Genomic DNA, 1,798 nt, shown 5'->3' with positions numbered 1-1,798 from the left:
ATCCTACTACACCAGAGATTCTCAGGTGGTCTCCCATCCTGGTACTGATCTGGCTCACCCCATTTAGCTTCCAAGATCTGACGGTATTGGGCGTAAGGTGGGGTGATATGATAGTAGGTGTTGATCATCCGAGTGAAATCAACTTGGTCTGGCGAAGTCAGGGAATAAACCCCCTAAAATGGCCACGGCATCCCTCCGGATAAGACACTAAACCATAGAGGCTGCATATCATTGAGAAAAAAGGGGGGAATTATATCAGCGATTGTAATTCAAAATCTATATTCAATCCATATGGATCTAATGTTCTGAGGGTGAAAATGGATCTAGCTTCCTCTTTGTTAATCTGTCTAATATGGTCCCCTCCTCTCCAATTTTTGGAGACTTTTTTGATGGCAATGAAGCTGAAATTATCTATTTTGCAGTGATGTATTTCCCTGAAATGCTTAGACAGATTATGCTGTTCAAACCCTTTCTGTACATTTCTCAGGTGTTCACCAATGCGGATCTTGAGTTTACGAGTAGTACGTCCCACATACTGTTTGTGGCAAGGGCATTCAATAAGATATATAACATTTTCCGTGTTACAGGTTAAAAATTCATTGATCTTATATGTAATACCCGTATGCGTAGAGGTGTATTCTGTGATAGACTTGGTGCTAGAACAGCGTAAAATCTTGCAATTATGGCAACAACCACAGTAGTAGAATCCAGGTTTCTGGCTTTGGAGAGACAACCAGTCATCAGGCCTTGGTTTGTTCCTAAAATGGTTGGAAACTAGTTTCTTTTTGAAGTCTGGCGCCTTTCTAAACACAATGTCGGGATTATCGGGTAAATGATCTTTGAGTGCATCGTCTTTCTTCAATAGATGCCAGTGTTTCTTAATTATTTTGCGTAATTTAGTGGATCCTTCTGAATACTCAGTGATAAAATATGTTTTATTGTGTTTGCCTTTAGTGGGTGATCTGCATTTGTATACCAAAAGATCTTCTCTATCAACCCCTTCAATTTTTTTGAAATCCCTTTCCACAATTGCTGGATTGTAGTTTTTTTCTAGGAATTGCTGCTTCATGATGCTACCTTGTTCTCTGTAATCATCCAAAGAGGAACAATTGCGTCTAACTCTAGTAAACTGACCTAGAGGGATGTTGTCTATCCAGTTTGGGTGGTGATGACTATCTGCCAGGATGTAGCTATTAACATCTACACTCTTTCTAAAAGTTCTCGTAGCTATGGTTTGATCTGTAATGTAAATTTCTAAGTCTAGAAATTCTGCACGTGCTTGGCTGAAATTAGAAGTGAAATTGAGACCATCTTTGTTGCTGTTCATATAATGTAAAAAATCCTGTAAAGAGTTCTCACTACCCTCCCAAATAAAGAGTATATCATCGATATACCTTTTCCAGAGCACTAGGTTTGCCCCCCAGTCATGGCCAGACCAGATGTGCTTGTCTTCCCAATAACTCATAAAGAGATTGGCATAACTGGGGGCAAACCTAGTGCCCATGGCTGTACCACATTCTTGTAAATAGAAAGAGTCATTGTACCAGAAATAATTATGTGTAAGGATGTATTTGATATTAGAAATTAGGAATGCAATCTGCTCTTCTGGGAGTTGGCTGTCACGTTCCAGGATGTATCTAATGCTTTCTAGACCTAAATGGTGGTTAATAACAGTGTATAGCGATGTAATGTCACACGTGACTAGCCAAAAATCCTCTTTCCAGTCAATATTCTGTAGTAATTGTAATATATGCGTTGTGTCTTGTAAGTGGGATTTTTGTTGTTTCACATATGGCTG

The 1,798-nt window shown here is 39.3% G+C and overlaps 1 pseudogene; it reads right to left on the bottom strand.

Moving 5' to 3' along the window:
• Window positions 1-119, bottom strand: LOC142098759 (5S ribosomal RNA; annotated as a pseudogene).
• Window positions 120-1,798: the final 1,679 nt, after the last annotated feature.

Source organism: Mixophyes fleayi, chromosome 7 (genome assembly GCF_038048845.1).
Source record: "Mixophyes fleayi isolate aMixFle1 chromosome 7, aMixFle1.hap1, whole genome shotgun sequence".
In the NCBI taxonomy this organism is placed as follows: domain Eukaryota; kingdom Metazoa; phylum Chordata; class Amphibia; order Anura; family Limnodynastidae; genus Mixophyes; species Mixophyes fleayi.
This window is presented reverse-complemented; position numbering and strand designations above follow the sequence as displayed.